Source organism: Gossypium hirsutum, chromosome A02, assembly GCF_007990345.1.
Source record: "Gossypium hirsutum isolate 1008001.06 chromosome A02, Gossypium_hirsutum_v2.1, whole genome shotgun sequence".
Classification (NCBI taxonomy): Eukaryota; Viridiplantae; Streptophyta; class Magnoliopsida; order Malvales; family Malvaceae; genus Gossypium; species Gossypium hirsutum.
This window is the reverse complement of record NC_053425.1, coordinates 99,479,574-99,502,146: the sequence shown is the minus strand read 5'-3', so window position 1 is coordinate 99,502,146 and position 22,573 is coordinate 99,479,574. Positions and strand designations below refer to the sequence as shown.

General features: G+C 32.2%; 1 long non-coding RNA gene and 1 other non-coding gene across 2 annotated transcripts; one reads left to right on the top strand and one right to left on the bottom strand.

Annotated features, from left to right (window-relative positions):
* Window positions 1–20,101: 20,101 nt before the first annotated feature.
* Window positions 20,102–20,173, top strand: TRNAW-CCA (transfer RNA tryptophan (anticodon CCA)). Its single transcript has one exon. It is a non-coding gene; the product is annotated as a tRNA-Trp (tRNA).
* A 189-nt stretch (window positions 20,174–20,362) lies between these two features.
* LOC121210098 (uncharacterized) lies at window positions 20,363–22,208 on the bottom strand. The gene is made up of 2 exons (XR_005905229.1): window positions 20,596–22,208; window positions 20,363–20,511 (listed from the first exon to the last, which is right to left on the bottom strand). It is a non-coding gene; the product is annotated as an uncharacterized lncRNA (long non-coding RNA).
* Window positions 22,209–22,573: the final 365 nt, after the last annotated feature.

The following is a 22,573-nucleotide window of genomic DNA, read 5'->3' as shown; positions in this document are numbered from 1 at the left end:
TACTATTCCTGAGTTCAAACGGGATTTCTTAATGTTGTCGCACTTGCTCATAATGTCATTTATTCTTCCATCATACATTTCATACTTTCATGATAGTAATAAAACATTTAAATGCACATATTATCAAAGCATTAAAATATGCTACAACATCACATTATTTGCTTATGTACTTTCTTGTCGAATCTTCATCAAGAATATCCGTATAATCAATCATACAATTTATATAATAATAACAATAAAGCATTTAATATTCAATTATAACATTGCGTTATTATTATCACACGAACTTACCTCGAATGAAAATTTCGGCAAATTATTCTATTTTAGTCCATAACCTCGTGCTTTCCGATTTAAGCTCGAATCCCAATTTTCTTGATCTATAATGATAAAATACACTATTTTAATCATCATATTAACCAATACATTTCATAATTTATACTTCAGCAAAATGACCATTTTGCCCTTAGACTTTCACAAATTTACGGTTTTACCCTTAGGCTTGTAAATCAATTTTTATCAAATTTCCTCACTACCCAAGCCTATTTGACTTCTTTTTATACTAGGATCAGCCCACAATTCTCATTATTACTCATACTTATCACTCATTTTGCCATCTTTACAAAATGGTCTATTTTAGGTGTTTTCATGAAAATCCTTTTACAAAAGTTGTTTATTACACAACCATGACTCATTTTCTTCCATAGAAATTTAGAAAACAACATAGATATTCACATGGAAAAACCATAGACTTTCAACCATTTTGCAAAATAATCCCCCCATTAGCTAGCTCATGCTACAAGGGTCCCAAAAACACAAAAATCAATAAAAATGACCATCAAAATGACTTACTAGTAAGGGTTGCAAGTGGCTGAAAATTTCAAGCTTCCATGGAGGTTTCTCCTTCAATATTTCGGCAGAGAAAGGAAACGGATAAGAGAAATGACCACTTGTTTTATTTTATTAGTATTTGCTTTTGTCATCAAATACCAAACCATTACCAACTTTGATTATTTTGTCAATTCTTGTCCCTTATGGCCGGCCACCACTAATTTAAAGGCCTATTAGCACTTTAAAAACCCCCAATTATGGTTCTATAGCTATTTAACACATTTGGCTAGCAAAACAAAACTTTTTCCCCTTATGCGATTTACTCATTTTTTGTAATTAAGCTCACAATCGCTAAATTTAAGTAACCAAAATTTTCATGCACTTGTATAATCATGCTATAACACATAAAATAATATTAAAAATAATTTCTCCAGCTCTGAATTGTGGTTCCGAAACCACTGTCTCGACTAGGCCCAAAATTGAGTTGTTACACTGTGTGTCACACACGGCTGAGACACACGCCCGTGTCTCTGTCCATATGGACAAAAATAGGCCATTTTCAAGGCCACTTTTCTCACTCAAATTGTCTTCTATTTACAATGACATTTTAACACATTCCTAAGTTAACACAAAACATAAAAATCAAACCAAAACCAAGTCTATTACATATATATCATATTATCATATATATTCAAATATCCATGCTTAACAATTTGCTTATTAGTTATCCGTCAATCATCTATACCAAAACACATAACAAATATGATGAGACCATACACTAATATATATCAAAATATATCAAACATAAGCCATCCAAATGGTTAATCACAACTAAACATTTACATACCATCAATGGCTAAATTAACCTATACATGCCATTATACCAAAGTTGATTTAATAAATATACCGAAAAAGGGTGATTGATAGTGTGATGTGGCTCCGACCAGCTTCCAACCTTAGCGAGCTTCTAGGTTACTATAAAACAAAGGAAATAAAATAGAATAAGTATTTAATTGCTTAGTAAGTTCGTATATGTAACATCCCTAACCCATATCCGTCGCCAGAATAGGGTTATGAAACATTACCGGAGTTTACAGACCAAATATAATTAAATTGTATCATTTACTATTCATATATGAAATTATACATAATCAATCATATTGTCCCATAATGGAACCCTCGAGGCCCAATTGGTGCTTTAAAAACAAGTTGGGACCAAATTGAGAACTCAGAGAATTTTTTGTAAAATTTTAAAAATTTTCTTAGATACAAGGGTCAAATGCCCGTGTGGGTAGTCTGTGTGGCTCACATGGCCAAGTGACACACCCGTGTCCCAGGCCATGTTGGTATTCAATGTGAGCTACACGGTCATGTCCTAGCCCATGTTCAATTTAGGGTAGCTACTGACTTGGGTCACACGGCTAGCCACACGCTCGTGTGCCAGGCCGTGTGAGTATACTGACTTCAAATAATTAGGTGCAGGGTTCACACGGTCAAGTCACATGACCGTGTGCTAGGCTATGTGTCACACATGGTTGAGACACACACCCGTGTCTCTGCCCCTGTGAAAATACCTGGGTATTCTGTTTCTCAAATTTAAGGATGCAGGGGACACATAACCAAACCACATGCCCGTGCGCATGGACATGTATCACACACGACTGAGACACACGCCCATGTGTCTACCTGTGTGGACGAAAATAAGTCATTTTCAAGGCCACTTTTCTCACCCATTTAGTCTTCCACCTGAACCATATTTAAGCACATTCACCAACCAATTCAAGACATTTAAACCAAGTCAAAAATGAATTCTTATGCATGATATATCATCACCTTGGTTCAAATATCCTGCTTACTCGATTGAACATATTCTTACTTAAGCATGTTTAAACCTATAATACCAATCATGCACACTTACATATCAAACATAGCATAATCTCATACATAGACATTAACCATAATATCACTAGCTATTTCAATGGCTAGTTACAACCAAAACATTTCATCATTTAATCTAACTTAGCCTATACATGCCATTATACCAAAAGTAGTTTTACTAATTATACCAAATTGAGTTGAAGGATAGTGTGATCTTGCTCCGACCTGCTCCAACCGTTACGAGTTTCCGAATATTATAAAACAGAGGAAATAAACCGAGTAAGCATTTAATGTTTAGTAAGTTCGCATAATGAAAAATTAATTTACCACTCATGTTCATTTAAAATAAGTATATAAATAACATGCATCCAAAAGAAATTTGCCATTTACTAAACACATATACTCATCAAGCAAGTTAGTCATGAATTCCAAGTACTTTTCAAATAATAAAGATAAGCTCATCGTATAAACATTTCCATTCATTTTTAGGTAGATACAATTATTAATTTATTCAGACCTTAACTTATCTTATATCGAAAACTTTATCCATTAAACCTTATGAAATATCAATGGATATCGGGTAGTACACATGAAGTGTACAAATCTATAATCCGTCAATTCATATTCAGGAGTGTTCATGAGAACACTTAAACATGAAGCACTCTCTTAAGCCATATAACGGGAAGCTTATGTGAGCCATATTGTATAGGGAAACTTATCCGGACAGTATAACGGGAAGCTCATGAGAGCCATAATCAAGAAGCTCATACGAGCCAATAACAAGTAGCTTCGAAAAGCCATTAATGGGAAGCCCAGAATATCCATATATCGGGAAATTCAAGTGAGCCATTATCAAGTAGCTTACAAAGAGCCTTAAATCGGGAAGCTCACGAAGAGCCATATAATCGGGAAGCTCATAAGAGCTAAGGCGTGTCCACAACACATATAGGAATCACAACCTATCGGAATGCTCCAAAGAGCTATAACAGGAAGCTTGCAAGAACCATATACTGGACGCTCGAGAGGGCTAATAACGAGGCGCTCCTTTGAACTATGGTGTGTCTGCAACATATGCTAGATCACACCCAATCGGGAAACTTATATCCATCGAATTTCATTTATTTAATCTGGACTTAATATTTCTCGCGCATGTCGGATATATAATTACTTTTATATAAATAAATAAAAATTCATAATTCACATACAATATACAATTCAAATATGAAAATATACATAATTTAGTTATACGAACTTACCTCTATACTTTTTTTATATAAGAATCTACTAATCCGAAACTTTTTTCTTTTCCTCGATCTAACTCCTTATTCAATCTTTCCAGATCTATATAAATGAATTTAATCATCAATTTATTACATTTCACATTCAAATCAATCCAATTCACGTCTTAGGAAAAAATTATCATTTTGCCCCTAAAATTTTAATTAATGACAATTTCATCCCTAGGCTTGGAAAAATGAAATTCATGCAATTTAATCATTGTTCCAAGCCTAACTAATTTATACATATAACAATAAAAGTCCATGTATTTCATAAAAATAAGAAATTTTCCATGAATTTTTACATCTTTTCAATTTAGTCTTTAAATCACAATTTCATGAAAATTTCCTTTACAAAAGTTGTTTATCTATCAACAACCTTTCATTTTCTACCATAAATTTTAAATTTTCAGCATACTCATCCATGGAAAAACTTTAATACTTTGATAAATTTGCAAATTGATCCCCAAAATAGATCAATTAGATTATTATGATCTCGAAAATATAAAAAATACTAAAAACAGGACAAGAATTCATACCTAATTGAACCAAGATAAGTTTCTTGAACTCACTTTCTCTTAGCTAGGGTTTCCATGTATTTTTAATTTGGGGATGAAGATGATATAGATGATACTAGTTTATTACCATATTTAATTATTTTCATTTCCAATTTAGTCCTTTTCTTTTTCTAGTTTTCCATGGATAAATCATCATAAATATCTACTAACTCCATTTAATAGTCTAACTACCATATAAGGATCTCAAATTTTGAATTCCATAGCGATTTAATACTTATAGCTATTAGAATTCAACTTCTGCATTTTATACAATTTGGTCATTTCCACAATTAAACATGAAATCGGTAAAATTTTCTTAATGAAATTTCTATACAATATTCCTATCATAATGCAGATCATGAAATAATATTAAAATAATTTTTCTTAAGGACTCAAATTTGTGGTCTCGAAACCAGTGTTTCAATTTCACTAAAAATGGGCTGTTTTAACTTTCCCCCTTAAAGAATTTTCATCCTCGAGAATCTTACCAGTAAATAGATTTGGATATTACTTTCTTATAGTTTCTTCAGGTGGCTAGGTAGCCCCTTCTATTTCGTGTCGTTGCCAAAGGACTTTTAGTAGAACTACATTTTCATTTCTCAGTTTTTTTGTCTCAAATGCCAGAATTTTGATCGGTTCTTCACTATAAGTCATATCAGGCTGGATTTCAACCTCTGTCGGGAAGATAACATGGGAAGGATTTAACTGACATCGCCGTAACATAGACACGTGAAAAACATTATAAATCTTGTCAAGTTCTGGTGGTACTGCTAATCGGTATGCAACGAGTCCAATTCTTTCAAAAACCTTATACGACCCAATAAACCGCGGACTCAATTTGCCTTTATGGCTAAAAAGAAGAACTTTATTCCAATGTGATACTTTCAAGAATACCTTATCGCCTACTTGGAATTCTATTTCTTTTCGTTTAAGATTCGCATAGGATTTTTTACGATCAGAAGCTCTTTTTAAGATGTCTCGGATCACTTTCACTTTGTCTTTGATTTCACGGATTTGATCAACTCTATGTATCTTTTTCTCACCGAGTTTAGTACAATACAATGGAGTTCTACATTTACGACCATACAAAAATTCATACGGTGCCATTTTAATACTTGACTGATAACTATTATTATATGCGAATACGACTAATGACAGATATTTTTCCCAATTACCTTTGAATTCTAAAACACAATACCGAAGCATATCTTCTAAAATTTGTATCACATGTTTGGATTGACTATCTATCTGATGATAGAATGTTGTACTGAAATGCAATTGAGTACCCAAAGCTTCTTGTAGCTTTTCCTAAAATCGAGATGTAAACCGTGGATCTCTATTAGAAATAATAAAAACTGGCACACCGTGTAATCTGACAATCTCAGAAACATATAACTCAGCTAATCTATCCAGGGAGAAATCCGTACGTACTGGAGTAAAATGTGCAAACTTTGTCAAACGGTTGACGATTACCCAAATAGCATATTTTTTTTCGAAGATAGGGGAAATCCCAAAATAAAATCCATGGTAACTCTTTCCTATATCCATTTCAGTATCGTAATTGGCTGTAACAGTCCTGAATGTAGCTGATGTTCAGCTTTAACTTGCTAACTTACCAAACATCTAGATACAAATTCAGAAATATTACGTTTCATTCCCAGCCACTAGTACATCTGTTTCAAATTATTGTACATTTTATTACTCCCCGGATGAACAGACATAATACCATTATGAGCTTCGTACAATATCTTCTGTACAAGCTCTGAATTCTTTGGAACACATACTCTGCCTCTGAATAATAGGCAATCATCAGAACTAATCTGAAATTCTGAATCAGAAATTGACTCACATTGTACCCGTGTAGCTTGTAATTTATCATCATTTTTCTAAGCTTCGCAGATCTGCTGCAGAAATGTTATCTTAGCTTTTAGCTCAGCTAAGATAGAGCCATCATCAGACAATGACAATCGAGTATTCATTGCTCGCAATGCAAACAAAGATTTTCTGCTCAGAGAATCTGCAACCACATTTGCTTTTCCTAGATGATAGTTAATAACCAGGTCATAATCTTTTAACAATTCAAGCCACCTGCGCTGTCTCAGATTTAAATCCTTTTGCGACATCAAAATACTTTAAACTCTTATGATCAGTGAATATATGAAAATTTTCACCAAACAAGTAGTTTTGCCAAATTTTCAAAGCAAAAACAATAGCTGCTAATTCAAGCTCATGTATCGGGTAATTCTTTTCATGTGGCTTAAGCTGTCTAGAAGCATAGACTATTACTTTACCTTCTTGCATCAAAACACAGCCTAAACCGTCCAATGCTGCATCACTATATATTACAAATTCCTTACTTGACTCGGGCTAAACCAAAATTAGTGCTTCGGTCAACAGGGCTTTCAATCGATCAAAGCTTTGCTAACATTTATCAGACCACTAAAATTTCACATCTTTTTGCAACAACCGTGTCATTGGCGAAGCTATCATTGAAAACCCTTGTATAAATCTCTGATAATAACCGACTAATCCTAGAAAACTTCTAACTTCAGATATATTTTTCAGTGGTTTCCAATTAACAATTACTAAAATTTTATTTGGATCTACTTTGATGCCTTCAGCAGATACTATATGTCCAAGAAAACCGACTTCCTGAAGCCAAAATTCGCATTTACTAAATTTAGCATACAGTGTTTCTCACATTGTGTTTATAGAACAATTCTCAAATGATCAGCATGCTCGATTTCATCTCGGAAATATACGAGAATATCATCAATGAATACAACCACAAATCTGTCTAAATACAGTCTGAAAATTCTGTTCATCAGATCCATAAATACCGCAAGTGCATTTGCCAAGCTAAATGGCATCACGAGGAATTCATAATGTCCGTACCTGGTTTTGAAGGCTATTTTTCGTACATTTGAGTCTTTCACTCGTAACTGATAGTAATTAAAATGGAAATCAATCTTTAAAAATACTGTAGCCGTCAATGCGAGGTAGTGGATACTTGTTCTTGATTGTAACTTTATTAAGCTGTCGATAATCAATACACAATCTAAGAGATCCATCTTTTTTCTTAACAAACAAAACCAGCGCACCTCAATGTGAAGAACTAGGTTGAGCAAAACCTCTGTCAGTCAATTCTTGAAATCGTGTTTTTAGCTCATTTAATTCTATCGGAGCTATTCTGTAGGGTGCTATAGATATTGGTGTTGTTCCCGGAATAAGATCTATAGAAAATTCAACCTCTCTGATCGGTGGTAACCCGAGTAACTCTTTTGGAAACACATCAAGATACTCACAGACTACTAGCACAGATTTAATCTTTGATTCAAACACTTTAGTATCCAATACAAAAGTAAGATAAGCATCATTACCTTTTCTGACATATTTCTGTGCTGACATGGCTGATATTACATTAGACAACCCGTCCAATTTATCTGATTCAATACAGAACATTTCACCTTTCTGACATTTCAACACAATATACTTCCATTTACAATTTACAATGGCATAATGCTGAGTCAACCAATCCATATCCGAAATTGCATTTAACTCATCAAGCAGTAATAACATCAAACCAACTGAAAAATAGAAACCCCGTATCATTAATGGACAGTCTTTACAAATTTTATCCACCATCAAATATTGGCCTAGGGGGTTTGATACTTTAACCACAAATTCAGTGGACTCAACAGATAAATTTTTAATAGTCACTAAATTCGTGCAAATGTATGAATGTGTCAAACCAAGATCAAATAAAGTAGTTATATCAGTATCAAGAAGAGAAAAAATACCAGCAATAACATCGGGTGTAAATGCATCCTCACGTGCACGAATAACATATGTCATTATCGGTGCTCATGCTTTAGATTTAATAGTTGAATTTTTTATCGTACCTCGACTACCACTAACATTACCGGTGTTATAAGGTGGTCTACCTTTTGTAGCGGAGTTGCTCAGGTTTGAAGTCTATACAATATCTTTCTTAGGCTTTTCCGGACAGTCTCTGAGATAGTGGTCAAAAGAACCACATCTAAAACATGCTCCGTTTTTCATGCGACACTCACCAAAAAGAAATTTATTATAGTGTTTGCACTGCACTCACTACAGATGTAGCCTGAGATATCAGATTAGAACGTTGAATAATTTTGTCCTTCCTAGAATACCTTGTACAAGTAGTAGAACGATCATGACATTTCTTCGATTTTTTTTAGGAAGACTGATATGATTTTCTGATAAATCTTTTACTTGAAGTTCTGGCTTCCATCTCAGCCTGTCTCTTTTCTTTACGTAGCTCTTTGGCTTTATGTACTCGGCCAACCAGTACCACAAATTCTTTTAATTCCAGAATCCCAACTAACAACTTTATGTATTTATTCAGACTTTCTTCAAATCACTTACACATTGCGACTTCAGTCAGGATACACTATCTAGCATATTTACTCAATCGAACAAATTCCTTTTTATATTCAGATACTGTGCTATACCCCTGTTTAAGCTCTAGAAATTCTTTTCTTTTCTGATCAAGAAATCTCTAACTAATATATTTTTTTTAATTCAGTTCAGAAAAATTCCCAAATGATACTTTCTTTTGGAACAACAAAAATTAGTGTATTCCACCATTGTTAAGCTGAGTCTTTTAGCAAAGATACAACACATTTCAGACATTCATCCTGTGAACAAGAAAATTAATCCAAAACCCTGATAGTGTTTTGCAACCAAAATTCAGCCCTTTCAGGATCATTTTCAACTGTAGCTTTGAATTATTCTACTCTATATTTACGGATTTTATCAACAGGAGGCTTATTGGCTCTAACAAGTTCTGTACCTTGTGGCATATCAAGAACCGATTGAGAAACTGGAAGGATGGAGGTTGTTGTACAGCAGGGTTTGTTCTTACAAACTCGGTAAACCATTCATTCATCATTTGAAAGAAGGCTTCTTTTGCTTCTCTTCCTCGGCCCTCAGATACGGACTTTCTACTACTAGATGCTGCTCTTTATACTGAAGCTTGAGCATTGCTCTCAACTTCTTCAGATTCAACTCGGTTGAACGACATTACTATATGAAAAATATATTTAAAATAGTCAGAAAATATCATACTATCACAGATTATGTAATGGCATGTACAGTTAGACTTGTATACACTACGTTAGTCTGAGAATCCACTAAATCGTAGCTCTGATACCAATAAATGTAACACCTTTAACCCGTACCCGTCGCCAGAATAGGGTTACAGAGTATTACAGGAATAAACAGATCAAATACAGACATTTCATATTATTTAACATTCATGTCAAATATTATTCATAAATTTCCTTATTTAAGCCCTCAAAGCTCAAATTATGAATTAGAAATAAGTCGGAACTAAATCGGGTACTTAAAGAATTTTTCGCAAAATCTCAAAAATTTTCCAGATTGCAGGGTATACATGCCGTATGGTCAAGCTGTGTGGCTCACACGATCAAGAGACACGTCTGTGTCTTAGGCTGTGTGGGTAATCGAAATAAGGCACCTGGCCATGTCTCAGCCTGTGTCCATACCCGTGTAATTCTCTGACTTAGGTCATACAGCCAAGTCACACGCCGTGTGCTAAGTCGTGTGTAGATGCAGGGGTCACACGGCCAAGCTACACGCCCGTATGCCAGGCCGTGTGATAAATTTTGAGCATTCTATTTTGAAATTTTAAAATGCAGGGGACCTATGGCTAGATCACATGCCCATGTGTTAGGTTGTGTGTCACATACGGCTGGGACACACGCCCGTATCTCTATCCAAAAAAAAGGCCATTTTTAAGGCCACTTTTCTCACCCAATTTGTCTTCCATTTACAATGACATTTTAACATATTTCCAAGTCAACACAAAACATACAAATCAAACCAAAAAAAATTCTATTACATATCATATTATAATATATATTCAAATATCCATGCTTGACAATTTGCTTCTCAGTTATCCATCAATCAACTATACCAAAACACATAAAAACTATGATAATACCATATACTAATATATATCAAAATATATCAAACATAAGCCATCCAAATGACTAATCACAACTAAACATTTATGTGCCACCAATGGCTAAATTAAACTATACATGCCATTATACCAAAGTTGGTTTAAAAAATATACCGAAAAAGGGTGATTGATAGTGTGATGTGGCTTCGACCAGTTTCCAAACTTAACGAGCTTCCAAGTTACTATAAAATAGAGGAAATAAAATAGAGTAAGCATTTAATTGCTTAGTAAGTTCGTATAACAGAAATTAACTTACCATTCAAATGCATTTAAGGTAAATACACATAATATATTCAAGCATGTTGATCATTAGCGAAGTAATTACATATAATAGCCCTTAATCATGGATGAACAAGGTCATCAAGCAAATTCCACATTCAAGTAACAGCCAATTCATGCTTTAGTATATCAAGCAAATATCATTTCCATACACTTTCCATATCTTGTATACAAACTTCATATACAAGTCATGTTCTTGTAGTCAAATATATGTCCATAATCTTTCATCACAAATTCATTATTGTCATTTATCATAACTTTACTGGTTGAACCACTTATAATATCCATAGATACATGGTTAGTACACACAAAGTGTACATACTATATTCTGTCAATTCATATTCTGGAATGCTCATTGAGCATTTAAACGGGAAGCTCTTCCAAGCCAAATAACAGAAAGCTCTTTTGAGCTTGTGAGGGGAAGCTTATCCGGGCTTAATAATAGGAAGCTCATAAGAGCTTAAATTAGAAGGCTTATACGAGCTTAACGGGTAACTCCGAAGAGATATTATCAGGAAGCTTATGAAAGAGCTTTTAATCAAGAAGCTCTGAATAGCCATATATCGGGACGCTCATAAGAGCTGTGATGTGTTTGCAATACATGCAGGATCACTACCGATCAGAATGTTCATAGGAACATATAAACGGGAAGCTTGGAGGAACCATGTATCAAAAAGCTCAAGAAAGCTTATATCAGGATGCTCATGTGAGCTATAACGGGATGCTCTTGCGAACTATGGTGTGTTCGCAACATATGCAAAACCACAACCACTTCGAGAACTCTGTATCCATCTAATTTCATTTGTTCAAACAAGATTTATTTCTTGTCAGACATCGTTGGATATGTGATTTATTTGCATACTTAACAATTATACAAATTACATACATATAAATTAAACATATCACATAAATATACAATTTAGTTACGCGAACATACCTCAACACTTGCTCGTATACAAAAACCTACTAATCCAACACCTTTTCTTTTCCTTGATCTAATTTCTTATTTGATTTTTTCAGATCTATACAAATGAATTTAACATCAATTTAACACATTTCATATTCAATTCAATCCAATTCATATCTTAGGCAAAAGTACCATTTTTACCTCTATACTTTTGATTAATTCCAATTTCGTCCCTATGCTTGGAAAATGAATTCCATGCAACTTAACCCTTATTCCAAGCCTAGCCGAATTTTTCATATAACAATAACAGTCCATGTATTTCTCAAAAATCAAATTTTTTCCATGAATTTTATGTCTTTTCAATTTAGTCCCTAAATCACAATTTCATGAAAATTTCCTTTACAAAAGTTGTTTATCTATCAACAACCTTCTATTTCTATCATAAAAATTCATAATTCATGCATATTCATTCATGGAAAAACTTTAATACTTTGATAACTTTGCAAATTAGTCCCCAAAATAGCTAAATTAGGTTATTACAATCTCGAAAATATAAAAATTACTAAAAACGGGACTTGAATACTCACCTAATTGAACCAAAATAACTTGCTATCTTCAAGCTCTTTTAAACTAGGGTTTCCATGTTTTTATTTGGGAAAGATGATATAAAATGATGATATTTTCATTATTTTATCATTTATCATCTTTTATTATTTTAATTTCCAATTTCATCATTTTCTTTATTTAATTTTTCATAGATGATTCATCAAACTTATCTACCAACACCTCTTAATGGTTTATTTTCCATATAAGGACCTCAAAATTTGAATTCCATAGCTAACTTTTACATTTTATGCAATTTGGTCTTTTTCTCAATTAAGCGTGAAATCGGTAAAATTTTCTTAATGAAATTTCTATGCAATATTCCTATCATAATGCATATCATGAAATAATATTAAAATAATTTTTCTTACGGACTTGGATTTGTAGTCTCGAAACCACTGTTCCTATTTCACTAAAAACAGGCTGTTACAATAGGTATCTACAAGTGTCACAGGGTTAGAACTTAAGTCTGACAAACCGACGGCTTTAAACGATTTTTTACTTCAAATCTACCTAACTCTCAAAAAGTGAAAATTCTCTTGAAAAATTTCCAAGGCATTGAAATAAGCAGAAACAAACCTAAACGCAAAAGAGCAACGAGAGAACTGAAAAAGCCACAAGAAAGCAATGTACACCAAGTGTTTGAGTAACTGCTCTCAAATATATTATAAAGTACAATAGGATACTATGGGATTTAATGGATGATTACAAACGATAAGGAATGACTCTATTTATAATTGAGCTCCCTTAGATCCAACGGAACAATTTTTGTTACATCAACAATCAAGATTAAGTCAATCTACATTTTGAGATTCTTAAAAGATTTACATGATCCTTTAATATTACAAAATAAAATATTCTAATATTACTTTCCATATTTACCAAGGTAGCTCTGATTTCCCTTAAGTGTTTTACTGGGCCACCAAGGCTTTAAGTAGATGGTATTTTCCACATATTCCATAAATTGGGTCAATTCAAATAGGTCAAATAAGCCCCGTTTAATCTATTGACCTCCATAGGACACTATTTGTGCATTAGTCACAGGCTTTGATCTGCGGCCTTTGACATTCTCCCCCGCCTATTCTTACGACGCCCTCGTCGCATCCTCTAAATGACATTGGTTTGACTTATTTTTGAACTATCTTGATGCCTTGGTTGATTCTCGATTAGCCTCTATTAGGTAGTCCCGCCCTTTAGAATATTTGTCTTGGCTTCAATTGTTGCCTAACTCGAACTGTCCCTCTCCTTGGCACATCTTAGTTGTAAGAGCCTATCGCTCTTACTTGCCCACATTGTGACTTACCTCGATTAAGAACCTCTTGATCCTTACAAATAGGCTTAGACGTGCCCACTTGAACATTGGGTTAACCTTTCTCCCCAACTCTGATTTGAAAGCCCCTCAGGTTACTTGCTTCAGAACTTTGAAAGGGCTTCTGTATCTTTTCTAAGCCAATGGTAAGTCAAAATGAAAAACACTAGGAAAATGTTTGAGATGTATCTCCTGCGTAGCATTTAATCGATCTAACTACCCAATTTGTATCACTATTTTTCTGATAAATTTTGATGCACAACCACCTCTCTCATAGGTGGTAGCCCCATTGATAGTTCAACAGGCTTCACATTGGTTTGTCGTACCTCTAGCATTTCCAATGAAGTTTTCATAGCACCCCAATCTACCAAGTCAGTGTTCTTGCCACAATGAACATCCTCAACTAGGTGGATTGTCAAAAATACCTTGGTTTCACCTTTCTCATCACGACTCACCAACACAATGCATTGTCATTAATGAGTATCCACGATACATATGCAATCGACAAAAGGAACTAACAGAGAATTTGTAACAACCCAGTTTTTAGTGGTGTTAAAAATAGTAGTTTTGGAACCCCATTTTTTATATCCAAGCCCGTATATATATTAATATTTATGAGGTTAGTATTAAATTTTATTAAAGTTTAGTCTCTTAATTTTGTCAAATTGGTAGCTAATTAAGATATAAGGACTAAATTGTAAAAGTTTTTCGATATAGATTTTTAATTAACCAAGAGACCAAATGAACAACTAGACCAATTGTATATGGCCAAATGGTGGTGGGTGACGATAAAAATCCACCAAATTTTTTAGTCATGCTTAAGGTTAGCTTACTCAAGTTTAATTAAATTAATTGAGATTAATTAAAAGTTAGACTAAGTATAAAAGACAAAATTGGAAGAAAAAAGAAACATTTGTTCATCATCTTCTTCTCCACCATTTGTAAGGAAAAGAATAGGATTTTAAGCTTTCAAAACTTGCGGCCTTTAATTTGTAATTTCAATCAAGTCATTTCTTATAATTTTTATGTTTTTGATGTCATAAGAGCTTGATTTAGCTAGCCCATGTACCGATTTGTAAAACTGTTAAATTTTATAAAAGTTTCCATTGATGACTTCTTAAATAAATTGGTGTTAAATTGATAGATTTTAAGCATAGAAGTGAAAAGGACTAGATTGTAAAACGTAATTGCTAGTTTTTGAATATAAGGACTAAAGTGCATAGATTTAAAAATTAATGTGAAATTTATGTGATTTTGGATAATAGAGGGTCTTAAAAGGATGTAATTAAGATCAATTTTGAAACCAAATCTCAAAATTGAAAGTTATGGAAAATTTGGTTTTAAAGACTAAATTAAATAAAATGTAAAACTTTAGGGAGAATCAAAAAATGAAATTGAATTGATTTATGCATATAATAAGATGTTATAAAATGTTTGGAATTGATAAATTGAATCGAATTATTGTACAAATCAAGAATTGAACCAAATTAAAGATAATCGGGGAAAAGGCAAATTTGTTGGTTAGTCCTTAAAGACTTATTCATTTGTTATTTTGTCAGGTAAGTTTCATATGGAACTTACTATTTTGTTACATGTTATAATTTAATTGTAATTATTTTGCTCATTAGTTTATATAATTGTGAATTTGGTGATTTTGGCATCAATTGGACTAAATTACAAAGTATGAAAAATATTATATTTATGAATAGGTACAAGGTATCGAAATGGAAATGGAATGTTTATCAGATTTGGTATGAAATGTATATGTTGTTACAGGGATTGAAATGATATGAATACAGTAATAATGTCTGTGTGAACTTAGTAAAGGATTAGAATACGTATGGTATGCCATTAAGGTCAAATATGAAAACGGTTAAGGATTGACATAGTTATATGAGATCCATCATTTGTTGCGGATTCTCGGTTTAAATGTATCATTAGTTTAGCATGGACTAGTAATCTCAATATAATTCCAACTTGTGTGAGCAAATTCATAAATGTCAGCTTGTGTGAGCAACCCTGATCACTATCAGCTTGTCTGAGCAATATAGTTCCATGTATCTGAGTTGATTTACTAAGGTTTTCTTGAGCGAAAATGGTAACCTAATGGAAATGAAATTGTTGAAATGATTTGAACATGAATTAAATTACATATGCTTTCAAATTGAGTACAAATTGGATGATATATGATATTAAATAGAATTGTTGTGTGTATATATATATACATATATATTTTGTGTTATAAGTTCTTGATATGTAAGTGAACTAACCTATTAGTTGTATTTGTTTATGCATATGATATTATAAGGATGCCATATAGAATGCCAATGTATTTAAATGTTATGTTGTAATGTTAAGGTAAGTTAAGTAAATTCCATATGGACTTACTAAGCATTCAATATGTTTACTCCGTTGCCTCCCTTTGTTAAGGTAAGTTGTTAAGGTAAGTTAAGTAAATTTCATATGAATTACTTAGCATTCAGTATGTTTATTCCGTTGCCTCCCTTAGTTCCCTTAAGCTCTTCAATTCTTGTGCTTAAAGCCTTCGTCTTGACTTTAGTTTCCTCTTTTAAAGCCATCACCATGACCCCGAGAACATCGTCCCTTACTATCAGCTTATCTGTAGTGGAATTGAGCACCCCTCGCATCACTTCCACATTACTGATAGACTCCAACTCAAATTCCTTATGTTGCTCTTCTATTAAATCCAACTCTGCAGTGCATCCTTCAACTACCTGGAGTGTCTCCTCACATCCCTCATGGGTTCCTCAAGATTGACTACTCGACTTTCCAAAGCTAATAGCACTCCCTTAATAGGCTAGCTTTCCTTGCCCTCCCACAAGTCTCTATTGGCTCAACTTAATATTCTCCTCCTTTCGTCATCTCGACCGACACCTTCGAGCCTTAGCTTGGATACCAACTGTCATGGGGCTAGAACTTAAGTTTAGCAAACCGCGCGGCCTTAGGTAATTTCTTTGCTTCAAATTTGCCTAAGTTAGCTTATCTCTCGAAATGTGATAATTTTCCTGGAATTTCTCTAAGGCATCAAAATAAAGTGGAAGCAAACTCAAAAGCGAAAGAGTAATGAGAGAATTGAAAAAACCACAAGAAAGTAATGCACACTAAATGTTTGAGTAAATGCTTTCAAACATATTCTTTAACTCAATAATAAAGTACTGTGAGATGTAATAGTATGATTACAAATGAGAGGGAAAACTTCTCTTTATAGTTGAGCTCTCCTAGATCCAACGATACAATTTACTTTATATTGTCGATCGAGATTAATCCAATCTACAATTTGAGATTCTTAAGGGATTTACTTGATCTCCTAAGATTACTAAATCAAATTTTCTAAGATTACTTTCCATATTTACCAAGGCAGCCCTAATTTTCCTTAAGTGTTTCACTAGGCCGCAAAACTTCAAGTAGATAGGCTTATCCAAATGTTCCATGAGTTGAGTCAGTTCAAGTGGGTCAAATGAGCCCCATTTAATCAATTGGCCTCCATGAGACACTCTTTGTGCATTAGTTACGAGCTTTGATTCGCAACCTGTGACACAAGACTTAAGATAGGTATTAGTATTAGGCGTGTGAATAATAATGGAGGTACTTGGGTATGTTATACCTCGATCGAAGTGCCCCCTCCATGAATCGTACACAGGACTCCGTAGAAACCAAGGACAAAACCCCAATATGGGTACAACATCTTCAATTGTTGAGGTTCAAATCGATTGCCTAGAGGATAACACTTCGAAGACATGACTTCTTCAAGAGAAGTCGATTCCCCCTTAACAGAAATATATGTTCTATATATGTTTTTTCCACTCATAACGTGAGTGTGCCATAATCTAGCTATGTATGAAAAATATAACAGTCTTTGGAGTCATGAGTTAAAATTACAAAAAAGATGATTAAAGGTGTTTAAAACTTTTTAAGTTTTAATAAAAACTAAAGCATTTATTAAAATAAAAACTACCAACTTAAAAAATTACTATATTTTTTTTTCAAAATATAATTATTATTTTTAAAAAAATTGTTTTAATATATCTTTCTTTTAATTTTTTTTATGACTTAATTTACTCAAATAAACTAATTATAAGGGTAGGATATGGAATAAAAAAATTTTTCACCCACCTACCAAGTGAAAAGCTATTTATAATTTATTATATCAACAATTTTAATCAGGATCAATTTTTACAAAAACTAAATTGAATAAATTAATTTGTGTTATTATCTTAACATTTGCGAACACAACTAAAATTTCATTGACAATATACGGATATGTTCTAATAATTTATTAGCACAAACTTTTATACTAGTTTTTTTAAAATATTTTATGTAAAAAAATAATTTATATCTTTTTTATTTGTTTTAATATGTAAAAAATTATATTTGCACTAGATTACAAGACTAAGTGAAGAAATGAAAATAATATAAGAAAAAGTTGGGGACTGCCTAAAAATGCATGAGAAACAAAAGAAAAAAATGCACGAAAATTTGATGAATTGAGAAAAAAAAAACTAAACTAATGGTTTTTGATTAAAAAAATTAAAAATGAAAAAAATTTAATGGGAGAATGAGAAAAATAAGAAAATTTAAGAAATCCAATATGAGTTATCACTAGGAATAATTTTATCATGAAACAAAACATAATTAAAATTTAAATATAAATTAAAACATAATATTTTACACTCATGTTTTGAACTTTGCACTATACCTATAAAAAATTATAAAATATTTTTTAATCTAGAGTATAATTCAAAATTCTTTAAATTACAACATATAAAAATTTAAAAATTCTTTTTCTCTTTCGTATTAAAATAATCATCCAATGTATGCCACAAATAGCAAACATGGCAGTTGATGTTATGACCAAGGTGATAAGGAGCTGTACAATAAGATTTCATTTTTTCTTTCACCCGCCTCTTGTGGTACAAGATATTATGTTACGTGATCAGTGATAGACAACTTAATCCTTTATTTCTTAGTTGAACTTTTGAAATTCAACTTTCTTTGTAATAAAAAAAGAAAAAAAAAAGGAAAATCATAAAAGTCTAAACTCATAAAACATTAAATTTGCTATTCACCTCATAGTTGAAAGTTATATAATATCTAGAGATTTAAGAAATAACTATTTATACATATAAATAAATTATAACCTCTAAAAAAATATTAAAAAATATTAAAAATAATTAATTCATTATAAACAGAAGATAAACTTTTAATTAGCATCAAAACAACACTAAAACGCAATTAATTAAATAAAAATAGTAGGTTAAAAAATTTAAAAGCTTCTTGATTAAAATTTAAAAACACAAAATAATAATGTGTTACATAAACATGAGAATAGGGACAAATTTAGCGGCAGCTCGGGTCTTGACTCCCCCTCTCTGGATAATTAGAAAATTTTCAATTTTATCCCCTCCCAAAAATAATAATTCAATTCAAACATTTTTCATTTTATAAATAATTTTAAGAAATTTATTATAAAATCATTTTGAAAAAGTGTTATAAAAATAAATGTAATATGTTAATTTTAAGTGTTTAATATTATTATCGAAAAATTATGGTTGAAAGTTAAATTATCTATTTTGGACACGATGATGTAAAGTAAAAAAATAAAATAATCTAAATAATTTAATATAATAATATTAACATATAAATTTTAAATATCTTTTAAATCATTAATATAAATTATTTGTAATATTTAATTTAAATATATAAATAGATATTGTTAATAATATAATAACAATTACTCTTAGTAATATAATAATAATAACTATTAAATCTATACATATGTGAAATTTGAAGAGTACAAAAATGTATATCATAATGTTTACAATTTCCGAACGTGTCCCTAAGAGTGAAGTATTGTTAATTATGTTGTGACCATAACACGTTCTTTGATGGGTGGTTATTACCGGTTGATTAGTTGTATGTAGGGGGAAGCGAGAATTAACTTTTAGGGCCGAATGAAATTTTAATTTTTTATAGTTTATATTTTTATAATTTTTAAAAGATTAAATTAATTTTAAAAAGTTAAAATGTAATTTTATTTTTATAAATTTAAAATTTTAAAAATTTTAAAGATCTAAAGAACAATTTCTTATTTTAAGGCAGATCCAACCTCTAGATTCGCATGTGGTTGTATGTCTTTTTAATTCTCCCAACAAACTGGTTGGCAATTTCCACTAAGGAAAACTATATAACACTACTATTATATTACTTAGCCTTTATTAATTTATTTTTTAATTAAAATATATTTAATTAGATATTTCAATCTGATATAAATCCAGATGTCAACATCATATAAGTTAAATTTAATTAATATGTCTTATGTGGATATTTTATATACTTTTAATTAAAAAAATCTATCTTGCAAGTGTATTCATAACTAAGGATTATATATAATAAGCTAAGGTCGCTAGGACCGTAGGATCCGTGGCGCAATGGTAGCGCGTCTGACTCCAGATCAGAAGGTTGCGTGTTCGGTTCACGTCGGGTTCAATTCCCCGATCCCATCCGGATTCACCGTTTTTGGTTTTTGTGTATACATAATTTTATATTTCAATGGAAAAAGATGTTAGAAATTAGCATGGTGTTATATAGTCTTCTGTCTAATTTTTTAGTGTTAATAAAGAATTAACACTAATTTCTGCTTTGAATACCATGAAACATACAAGTTGAGAGGAAATATTCAAGTTTTAAAATTCAAACTTCATCATAGATGGGTCTTTCTCAACACTTTTGAACAAAATACAAAAGATAGAATCTCTCCGTTACAGTTGGAAGCAAACTGGTTTACTGTCGATTTCTGCACCACCTTCATCACCGCCCTAATTACCCTATTAAACAATTAACAACGTGAATAAAAATAGAACCTGAAATGATGGGTTTTTGGAGTTCTGTTGCATGAAACTTGAAATAACCTGAATCTGTGACTGCATTTCCTGATATTTTCTCTTCATTTCTTCTTCATGTGCTTGCATTTTGGCCATGTCTACTTCTCTTTCTGCTTGCATTCTGGCCAGGTTTGCTTTCATAAAATTCACTTCTTCTCTCAATTTCATCAACTTCTTCTATAGACAACCAAGTATTTCGCTCAAAGTAGCAAGATGGCAGGGGACCTATTCCAATACCTCGGATCCCTCTGTTCCTTTCTCTTTTAGTAATTTCAGTGAACACTTCATTTTCAGTATCCTGCATACTATATGAACTGACTGATTGTGCAGCTGCTTAATTTAATACTCGGCAATTTTTTTTTCTTTTGTTTTCACCTATAAATAATGAAAAATGCTTACCATATGTGTTGGATTGTAGTAGGTAACAACACAAGCAATGAAGACAAGCACAGCATATCTCAAATTTGAAACTAAAATGAAAAGAAACCACTATAAGAAAAAGGGTATATGACATATCATTTGAGTTGTTTTTAGCATTAGCATTAGCATTAGCATTAGCTTTAGATGTAGCCACTTAGGAGGAAGTAAGATTTTTTTTATTTTTATTTCAAGTACAACTCACACACCTACATTCGTACTAAATTATCACACAGGCTATGCTGTGGATCGATCCCACATATCGGGAATGAAGTGAAAACTCTTGGTCAATGAGTCCAAGATGGGGTTCTAGGAGGAAGTAAGATGCTTAAGAAATCTAAGCCACTTGATTAGATGTCAGATGGTAAGAAAGATGCAAAACATACACAAAAAATGATCTATTTTCAATTATGGAACCAAGACATTGCAAGTTTCCGAGAAAAGTGATTCTATCATTTTCGGTATAATTGAAGCCAAAAGTTATACAAATGCTGGAGAATAGAGAAAATTCAGATGTTTTTGTGTAGAGAATTGCAAGAAAGTTAAAAATAAGAATGCATTTCATCCAATAATTGGCAGATAATAGAGATAATATCAGAGCAAAACGTAAAACTTGTTCTTACTGCAGAGGTGAAAAATGCAGATTTCAGACCCAGAATACAAGCCACAGTTCTAATTATAAAATGACCGTAAATTAAGCATGATTGAACGTAGAAAACACTAAACAAGCTCAGATGATTCAAAAATCTTTTGCAAAGCAATGAAAAGTAGACAGTAAAGCTTAATCAGTCGACTCTGAACCACGTTAGAGATTTATCTTATGCTAAAACCATAATAAGCTCCATTTCTCCAAGTTACAGTATACGAAACTACGATCATTACAGTTTACAAAATCCTACCATTCTTATGAAATTTTGGCTTGTGGAAGAAATCAACTTATGGGAGGGAATACTAAAATGCTAAAATCCTACGATCGTTAACCATTACTACTTTAAAATGCTAAAATTTTGGCTTGTGGAAGAAATCAACTTATGAAATTGTTAAAACACAATAGATATTGAGGTAAAGAGAACCGGATGGAGATATAGAGCCGTCGCTGCTTTAGGATTTGAAATTAAATTTGGGGTTTGTGTTTTGGGAGGAAGGACGAAGGTGTTGGGCATAATGAAGGTTTTAGCGGCGATTGCACTTGAAAACGTCGCTGAAACAAAAGGGCAGATTAAATGAACATTCATGTTTAGCGGCGTTTTTATGTGGAAAATGCAAGTAAATGCAAATAACTAGACTTTTGACGATGTTTGACTTGATGTATTCGCGGGGTTTAGGCATTAAATGCTGGAACAAAATTTGGTAGCATTATGTCACATCTTTTATAGGTGAAGCATTGTTAGTGTAATAAAAAATATTATATCTGAGTGTTTATTGTTTTAGGTGTAATATAGATTCGAATGGTATTAGCCGTTTGTTATTAAAATTTTACTCTCTTCTAGTAATTTATAAAAAAAAATTGTATGGTTATATCTTCATTGTTGTTCCTAGTGAGAGATTTTGGACGATAACAAACATGCCTTCGCTTCAGCCCCAATTA